This window comes from Ranitomeya variabilis, chromosome 5, assembly GCF_051348905.1.
Source record: "Ranitomeya variabilis isolate aRanVar5 chromosome 5, aRanVar5.hap1, whole genome shotgun sequence".
NCBI lineage: Eukaryota > Metazoa > Chordata > Amphibia > Anura > Dendrobatidae > Ranitomeya > Ranitomeya variabilis.
This window is the reverse complement of record NC_135236.1, coordinates 69,751,209-69,760,305: the sequence shown is the minus strand read 5'-3', so window position 1 is coordinate 69,760,305 and position 9,097 is coordinate 69,751,209. Positions and strand designations below refer to the sequence as shown.

The following is a 9,097-nucleotide window of genomic DNA, read 5'->3' as shown; positions in this document are numbered from 1 at the left end:
AACAAAAGTTGACAGGTGCATAAGTATGGGCACCCTTATCATTTTCTTGTTTTAAATACTCCTACCTACTTTTTACTGACTTACTAAAGCACTTTTTTTGGTTTTGTAACCTCATTGAGCTTTGAACTTCATAGCTAGGTGTATGCAATCATGAGAAAAGCTACTTAAAGTGGCCACTTGCAAGTTGTTCTCCTGTTTGAATCTCCTCTGAAGAGTGGCATCATGGGCTCCTCAAAACAACTGTCAAATGATCTGAAAACAAAGATTATTCAACATAGCTGTTCAGGGGAAGGATACAAAAAGCTGTCTCAGAGATTTAACCTGTCAATTTCCACTGTGAGGAACATAGTAAGGAAATGGAAGAACACAGGTACAGTTCTTGTTAAGGCCAGAAGTGGCAGGCCAAGAAAAACATCAGAAAGGCAGAGAAGAATGGTGAGATCAGTCAAGGACAATCCTCAGACCACCTCCAGAGAGCTGCAGCATCAACTTGCTGCAGATGGTGTCACTGTGCATCGGTCAACTATACAACGCACTTTGCACAAGGATAGCGGTATGGGAGAGTGATGGGAAAGAAGCCATTTCTGCAAGCACGCCATAAACAGAGTCGGCTGAGGTATGCAAAAGCACATTTGGAGAAGCCAATTTCTTTTTGGAAGAAGGTCCTGTGGACTCATGAAACCAAGATTGAGTTGTTTGGTAAGGTGTTATGCATGGCGGCAAAAAACACAGTGCGTTGTATAGTTGACCGATTCACAGTGACACCATCTGCAGCAAGTTGATGCTGCAGCTCTCTGGAGGTGGCCTGAGGATTGTCCTTGACTGATCTCACCATTCTTCTTCTCTGCCTTTCTGATGTTTTTCTTGGCCTGCCACTTCTGGCCTTAACAAGAACTGTACCTGTGTTCTTCCATTTCCTTACTATGTTCCTCACTGTGGAAATTGACAGGTTAAATCTCTTAGACAGCTTTTTGTATCCTTCCCCTGAACAACTATGTTGAATAATCTTTGTTTTCAGATCATTTAACAGTTGTTTTGAGGAGCCCATGATGCCACTCTTCAGAGGAGATTCAAACAGGAGAACAACTTGCAAGTGGCCACTTTAAGTAGCTTTTCTCATGATTGCATACACCTAGCTATGCAGTTCAAAGCTCAATGAGGTTACAAAACCAAAAAAAGTGCTTTAGTAAGTCAGTAAAAAGTAGGTAGGAGGATTTAAAACAAGAAAATGATAAGGGTGCCCATACTTATGCACCTGTCAAATTTAGTTTGAATGCAGATTGCACATTTTCTGTTAGTACAATAAACCTCATTTCAAGGCAGAAACATTACTGTGTCCAACAGTTATTAGATATATGAAACTGAAATAGCTGTTGCAAAAAAAAAACAATTTTTATAAAACATTAAGCTTAAGATTAATAGGGGTGCCCAAACTTTTTCATATGACTGTATAACATCCCACCCATTGACCTCTGGTATATAACATCCGACCCATTGACCTCTGGTATATAACATCCGACCCATTAACCTCTGGTATATAACATCCGACCCATTGACCTCTGGTATATAACATCCGACCCATTAACCTCTGGTATATAACATCCGACCCATTGACCTCTGGTATATAACATCCGACCCATTGACCTCTGGTATATAACATCCGACCCATTAACCTCTGGTATATAACATCCGACCCATTGACCTCTGGTATATAACATCCGACCCATTGACCTCTGGTATATAACATCAGGCCCTGTCACTCCCTTGTATAACATCCGATCCATTGACCTCTGGTATATAACATCCGGCCCCCGCCATGCCGTCTTCTTTTACTAATATGTGACATAATTGCCGGTGGTGCAGAGCTCCCTGATACCAGTGCGGTTCTATAGTAGGAGCCACTGGGGTAACAATTCAATTCATGGCATTGCTTTCTCCTAAATCTTCCCCATCACCTGTGAGTGATATTATTGAGAAGTAGAAGGAACTGCAGCAACTCAGCCACGAAGTGAAGACCTCATCACGTTACAGAGCGGGGGGCCGAGTGCTGAGCAGAAAAGGACAGAAAAGTCATCAACACTGCTCACTCCATAACTGCAGAGTTCAGACCTCCTCTGGTATTAACATCGGCACAAGCACTGCTCCTGCGCCGGAAACTCCATGGCCGAGCAGCTGCATGCAGCCTTACATCGCCAAGCACAATGCTGAGTGTCTAACAGTGGTGTAAAGCGGCCACCACTGGACTCTGGAGGAAACGTGTTCTGTGCAGTGACGGATCACACTTCTCTATCTGATGGATGCCCGCTGTACAGTTTTGTGGAGGAGGGATAAAGCTATGGGGGGTGTTATTCAGGGGTCAACTTAAACCACTTAATTCCAGGGAAGAGAAATCTCAGTACTTTAGCACAAGACATTTTGGACAATTGCAGCTTCAGGCTTTGTGGGAACAGTTTGGGGAAGGACATTTTCTGTTCCCTATGACTGTGCCCAGTGCACCAGGTCCATACAGACATGATTGGGGGAGTTTGGTGGAAGAACCTGATGGCCGCACATCAAACACCTTTGTGATGAACCTGAACAGAGATTGTGAGCCCGGCCTCACCCTCCCCCAAAGTCAGCGTCTGACCTCACAAATGCTTTTCTGGATGAATTGGCAAAAATGACCACTGACACCTTGTAGAAAGTCTTCCCAGAAAGGGAGGAAGCTGTAATAGCTGCAAAGGGTCTGACTCCATATTATTAATGTCTATATATTTATATTGGAATGTCAGAAAAGCTCCTTTAGGAGTAATGTGGAGGGGGCACATATTTTACCACATGTAGGCCCCAAATCTGTACTTGTGTGTGCCTTGTATTTCTCATGTTTATTGTACTTGTCTATATATGCCCCTTTTTTCACATGTAAAGCGCCATGGAATAAATGGCGCTATAAAAATGAATAATAATAATAATAATAAATCACCGAGATTTTGATGACAGGGTGTGTTGGAGCCAGACACTCCTGCACCTTGCCACACATACTACTCCAGTCAAGGACTGAAGTAAGATCTCTGGCTAAAGGAACGCCACAGCTGGTCATGAATTATAGCTGTAGCGTCTCTCGCCCCAGTTCTATGGGGCTAAACTGTTTTGGAAATGCTGAAAGTTGCAACATTTTTGAGTAATTTTGCATTGTACAAAAATTGTTTTGTGCAAAAATGTTGCATCTTTTTAAAGTGATTCCCAGGCATAATCGCTGTGATGAGTCGGGTCCAGGGTATATGTTTCATTAGAACTGACTTTGTAGCCTGATTATATTCACGATCACTTTCCATTGCAGGAGCGGATCTCATAGGGAGGAGAAGGAATAATGGAAGGATACAGCACTTCCAGGCCTCCATCTGGCTCTCGTACTTCCTGCTGTCCTCCATCTGGATCACTGCTACCGCTTGGAATGTAGAACAGATTCCCCGTCCTTGTATTCTACATTCCCTGATCTCTGTAACGTCTTATGCCAGAAACAAAGGCAATGCCGGCATTTATTACAGTAATCCATTCTCAATGGTTGATTATGTAAAAATTCTCACCCTTTAACCGTTCAGCAAGGGGTTAACCTATATGGGTACTTCCATCACCTGTTCACTGACCTCAGTGCCCGTCATTCACAAATCAGTCTTTGTCGTACATGTACGTTTAAATATATGGACAGAATGCAGATACATAATTTTTGGGCAAGTCTATAGTCCAAAAATAAGGGTCCTGTTTGGATCAAAGTCAGCCATTCAAGTGAATGGGTTAGAGAAAAGAAAACGAAAAGTTTGGATTCCATCTGAGTGCTGTCAGTTTTTCATTGAGTAGTTGATAGGAAAAGCATCGGGAAAAAAAAATCACATGGGTTATAAAAACTGAGACCCAAAATGGATCCAGTACAATTTTTCTGCAGATGAGAAAAATAAACCTGACATACAGTAATTCGACCTTAAATTGTCATATTGAGTTTAGATGCCCCAATTCTGGACTGTGCTTGGACCCAAAAACCTTTGGCAGGTAAGGCACCATGTGTGGTATAAGGTTAGGTGCCGTTGAGGAATAAGCTCATGAACCTGTACCTGCTTCTTGATCCCTGAATCTGATCCTGTTCCTGTACCCTTTTATCCAGTTGTGCATCATCTACCTCTTATCCTGTGGCTCTACCTCTAGTTTATGACCCTCGTGAGACTCACTGCGGAACTCTGGTTGCCTGGTTGTGTTCTTGGCCATTGTTTTTGATCCATAGACTCGGCTGCGCTTCCTTCCTCAGGTCTGGTATCCTGAGCTCTAGGATTTTTTTCCTGTATCCTTATTTCTAAAACCAGACTTTGGATCCTGTATCTGGTCCCTGACACCTTTAGATTGTTGCTGATGAGGAGTCTTGTAGGCCCTGAACTGCATAAGGAAGGATCCGTGGACTGCAAAGGGTTAAAATAAAATAAGGGGCAATTGAGGAATTTTTAAAAAAGGCCTAAGCCCTACTGGATAGGAAAGGTGATTGGTGGCTTTGATGACTTAGATGAAGTGGTGAAGGTCACCGGGTTCTCTTAACTGCAAGACTGAGAGAAGTCACAGCTCCTTGTCTTGAAAGCTCAAGAGGCAACCATGGCAGATTTGGAACTGCTAGTCTTGGGATGGTGCAGAAAGCCGGTGCTGGAGGATATGCTGGCTCGCTGATGGGATCCGGGAGAAATACCTTTCTACCTACAAGTCTGGTGGCATGGACATGTAGGTCTCAGAGAACGGCACAGGCTCTGGACCTTTTTTCACCCACTGCTGACTCTCCTTCCAAGCTGGGGAGGAGGAAGCGTCATGGAACCAAAAGGATGAGTGTGAGACGAGCCTCCTCCAGATCAATGGTTCTTCATTCTCCGCCCCCCCACAATCACCAAGTCCCCATTGTCATAAGCTGGTAGACATCAATCAGGCCTGGATCCAGTGGCACCAAAAACCAGGGTGTAGATGAACGACCCCAGCAGTGTGCTCAGCCTACATCATTAATCCTTTCTCTCTGGGAAATCGGTAAAAGATGGGATACCAAAGATGAGGAGGTGGTTGTGTCACTCACGTCATGGTCAGGTCTGCCGGTCCAGGAGCCCTTATGGCCTGAAATTGGATATAGAATTTGTCTATTGCCGGTCCATGAGAGCTGCTAACACTTATTATGTTGCCATCTAGACAAAGTTTCCTGTAGACATGTGTTTACAGATGGAGTGCTCAATCTCTTGTAGTCGGGTTCTTCTGTTGTGTTACATTATTTGGATGATTTAATTTATGTTGGTCCATAAGATTCAGGTGTCTGTGCATACTTTTTGCGGGTATGTCGAAAATTGATGAGAAAGATTGGTGTGCCGGGGTCGAAATAAAAAAGAAAAAGCCTGTTCTGTTTTTCTCATTATTGGTATAGAGATAGATACAGAAAATATGATATTTCGGCTTTCTCAAGAAAAAATTGCTAATTTAGCGTTGATGATTTTCCCGTAGATTGTCATTAGAAACTTGAAGTGTTGTGCAGCAGCACCATCTTATTCATACTTCAAAGTGCATGAGACAGAATCTCGTTGTGTATCAGGTTTTTCTACAGAATTTTAATGGCCAGAGTCTTTGTCAGAAGGAAGAAGTGGCGAATAGCGTTTTACAGTTATGTACAGAAGCTGCTGGGAGTGTTAGTTTTAAAGCTATTTGCGGAAATGCATGGGCTCCTTGGCCGGAAGCATGGTCAAGTGTAAGTGTGGTCAAGAACATGACCCTCCTTGAATGGTTCCCAACAGTCATGGTGGAGTTGTAGGGTGAGAGATTCAGAGAGGCAGATATTCTTTTGGTCTGAAAATATATTAAATAATTCAGCCAATGCCTTGTCGCTCTTTTAGATGTCTCAGTTCTTGAGTCTTATTCCGATGGCACAGGAGGTCACCGATCCTTGCCCAGAGAGCTTTTGAAAGGTAATGGAGGACAGCTTCTGAATTTATTCAAAAGCTCAGTACTGGAGTGTACGTTGCGCACTCACATTCAGACTTTGGAGGCATGGCAGACCAATGCAGTGTCTCAGCGACCATTGTAATGTATTTGTTAAAAAAGTTAAGTTAAAACTGCATGGAGACTTTACTAAGGAATGTATGTTTCAACAGATTCTAAAATGTGGACGATGGGGTCAGAAGGCAGTGACACCAGAAGGCCAGTGTTGTTCGCGCTGTTACAGCGTTTGTGCTACGACTGCAGGTGGTGCATGTGGTTTCACAAACCCATTGTGCCACTGAGCCAAGTTTATCTAGGACGGGCATAGCTAAGTGACTATCAAGTGTTCACTGGATCTCCTGATGGCGGAGTCAGATAGCCTCCAGGTACCATTCCAAGGTAGTCCCCGGTACTGTAGCTGCTGACACCAGGGGTCAGGTATGTAGATACAGATATGGTCTCAGACTCCGTTCAAACTAATAGGTCTTCTGCTAAACGGTTGCTGACATGGACTGATTCAGGTACCAACGGAGCGGCTTCAGTATTCAGAGACTGGTTGTAGCAGTCCGGATATACGGGGTACTCGGATAAGCACACATTCAGACACACAGGTCTCCGATATAGATTCAGGGACTAGCTGTACACAGACCGGGGGACAAAGTTCAGGCACTGGCCAAACTAGGATCAGGGACTTTGAGTTCAGGACTGGTCGCACCAGGACCAGGGATTTCAGGTTCACGACTGGCAACCCTGGGACCAGGTATTTGGGTTAAAGAGACTGGCCACAACGAGACGAGGAACTTCAGGTTCAGGACTGACTGCATCGGGGCCAGGGATTCGGATTCAGGACACTGGCTACACTGGGACCAGGGGACCTCACAACTTCACTAATAGACTGGCACACTACCTAATTACTGAATGTGTTGTTTGGCAACTCCCTAAAGTGGAGGGAGTCTTTTATACAAGATGCCCCCTAGCTATTTGCTGGGAGCCATCTTGCAGGTGAATATTAATACTAGATGCCTCTCAGCTAATAGGCCTATACCGCCGAGAGGTGCGGCATGCGCGCACACACAGACCAGGAAGCAAGGACCACGCTGTGAGGCCGGGGGAAATGAGTATGCTGGTGTCCTTGCATGGAGGGGGATGGGAGACCATGCAGGGGTGCCTGCCATAGCGTTACAGTACCCTCACTTACGCCCCCTCTTTCTCAAGCCTGCAAGAACTCTGCAGAGAAATTGGAGGCTGACACGCACTCCAACGATTTCTCTTCAGGACCACGACTTCTTCTGTCCACTAGAAGAAAAGTGACACCTTTCAACTTCACTACTAAGATGCTTTTCTCCATCAAGCCATCCTCAGTATAGGATGAAGCGGGCATAGTACCAGGAGCTTGGCATTGGGAAGTCTCTCTCCGTCAGTTGAGATCAGCTTCCACCCCGGTGGATTCAAGGACCAACCGGAGTTCGTCCGCCTGGTTGGTGGATTGCAGAGACTTAGAAGATGCCACTGTCCTGACATTCTCTTCACCAGACCACCAGTAAACTGCAGATACCTTCTTTGGGTCCATCTTCAGCCTGGTCTCAAAGACATGATGTCCAATAGGCGGGGATATTCCCATGGGCAGATCATTGGTACAATCAGCAGAACTGTGTGGATACATCACCTCCGAATCGATTACCCTTTCTTTGCAGACTCCAGCATAGAGCGAGTTGGCAAGTAGCAGACCTGGTGGAGAAGGTGGCAACACTGATGACTGACCTGACACCTCTTGTGACTCGACTATCCTCAATGAAGCACCATACTTGGTTCCCAGACAAGACTTGAGTTGTGAAATTGTGTTACTGGATCAATACCAACAAAATCCCAATGAACTTAATACAGTTTTAAGGATCGGTCTTGCAATCCCAAAGATTAAACAAGTAAGTACACTACAACAAGGTACCTAAACCGATAAAACAGAATAAAGTGTAGATCCACTAGACCGGATCAGCAGTGAAAATGTATTTATTATTCTCTCAATAGTAATTAAATAGATGCCGAATGTGTAGCCCAACTATGGGTTTCACCCTACAAATGACAGCTTCTTCTGGGACTTTGCTCAGAATATAAATTCTCTATCAATATGTCTTGGAGTGTGGGAGGAAACCTACACAAACTCCTTGCACATATTGTCCTTGATAGGACCCCAGCTCCAAAAAGTAACAGTGCTAACTGCTGATTCACTGTAGGACCCATTTTATGCTTACTGTATGAAGTTTAGGCAGGCTCAAGCCCCGGAAGAAGCCATCATTTGTAGGGCGAAACCCTGGGTCGGGCTACACAAGATGAACTGCTCCATGCATTTTTTTTTAAGCAGAGTTTTAATGACTTTTGTGAGTAAAATAAATACGGTACCTTTTCACTGCTTATCGGGTCTAATGGATCTACGCTATATTCCGTTTTATCGGTTTAAGTACCTTGTCATCTGAATCGTGACATTTTACAGGAATACCTGCTGTTTCACTACATATTTTCTACTGGACGGACTACAAGGCACTCTTCACATTATCCTATATCTGTATTAGTTGGTGAGCTCTGTTCAGTTTCTGCCCAGACACTATGCTATGTTGTAGCATAGTGGGGGTTTTTGCAATTTTTTGGGGGGGCACTTATTTTATTCTTGCCGCTCCCCTTTTTTTGTTATCGTTCTTCTTAAATCCACCACATTCTGCTTATTTTATCTCAGAATTCAGTTTCCTGGATTATCAGATGCCAGATTAAAGGAATTTTCTCAAAGCATTAGTTTTTTTGGAATAAAAAAAAAAAGATGGAAGTTTTATTTAAGCAAAGAACGTGAGCTCGGGGGTCACCACCTTCAACCATCGGGTTCTGATTTTAGGTCGTCCATCTGGTAATTCGCAATGATTTCCACTGCTAGATAAGAATTGGCCTCTCATTACTGGCAGCATTAATGAGATTAATTATTCCCTTTCGGGTGGGCGCAATGCCAGTGACGCTCGTCAGCATGTGATGGTGGGTCCACACTGACAGTCCTCTTAACCCACAACCTGCCGGATGGCTCACCCCCTCTTAATAATAGGCTCCTGCCATGTGCGACTTGCGTCACAACAAGGCTGTGTAACCCCTTGGT

The 9,097-nt window shown here is 44.3% G+C and overlaps 1 long non-coding RNA gene across 1 annotated transcript in view; it reads left to right on the top strand.

The window, feature by feature from the left end:
- Nucleotides 1–3,451, top strand: part of LOC143774511 (uncharacterized) — a 28,387-nt gene extending 24,936 nt beyond the window's left edge. The window contains exon 3 of the long non-coding RNA XR_013215547.1: nucleotides 3,320–3,451. This is a non-coding gene — a long non-coding RNA (uncharacterized LOC143774511). The remainder of the gene's footprint in view (nucleotides 1–3,319) is intronic.
- The last annotated feature ends 5,646 nt before the right edge of the window (nucleotides 3,452–9,097 follow it).